Source organism: Hemitrygon akajei, chromosome 24 (genome assembly GCF_048418815.1).
Source record: "Hemitrygon akajei chromosome 24, sHemAka1.3, whole genome shotgun sequence".
NCBI lineage: Eukaryota > Metazoa > Chordata > Chondrichthyes > Myliobatiformes > Dasyatidae > Hemitrygon > Hemitrygon akajei.
In genome coordinates this window covers 4192697-4193469 of record NC_133147.1, presented here as the reverse complement: position 1 = coordinate 4193469, position 773 = coordinate 4192697, and positions in this window count along the sequence as shown.

Sequence of the window (773 nt, the reverse complement as noted above, 5' to 3'; positions counted from 1 at the left end):
CTTTTTCTGGTGGATGGAGCGCAGGTGCTCGGCGAAGCGGTCTCCCAATCTATGTCGGATCTCACCGATATGCAGGCCACACCGGGAGCACCGAACACAGTATGTGAACCCAACAGACTCACAGGTGAAGTGTCACCTCACCTGGAAGGACTGCTTAGGACCCTGAATGGTAGTGAGCGATAAGGAGTAGGGGCAGGTGTAACACTTGTTCCGCTTTCAAGTATAAGTGCCAGGAAGGATATCAGTGGGCAGGAACAAATGGACCAGTGAGCGGCAGTTTCGTGGGCGAAAACTGCTTTTTAATGACAAGGATCAGAGGAGAATGTCCAGACTGGTCCAAGCTCACAGGAAGCCGAGAGTTACTCAAACAACTATGCGTTACAACAGTGGTGTGCAGAACAGCATCTCTGAACGCACAACGTGTCGAGAGTACGCACAAGTGGGATGGGCTGGAGCTGCAAAAGAACATGATCATACACAGTGATAAATTTATTGTGTTGGATATTACAATAAGGTGGCTACTGGACGCATGTTCTCGGGACAAGCAAAAGTGACGAAACGGTGCTGAAGTCCGAGCGTCTAGGGGGTGAATGACGACTGTTTTTTCATTAAAGAGGTTCAATTAGCCACCGTTTAAAGATTTATTCTTAGTCCTGCCCTCTCTCTTTTAAATCGACGCGGCTGCCATGGAAACGGGATTGCTTTGGAAGCTGACGCAGACAATGCAGACTAAGAGGCGGACTGAGCTAATCCCTTAATCGAGGGCACAGCAG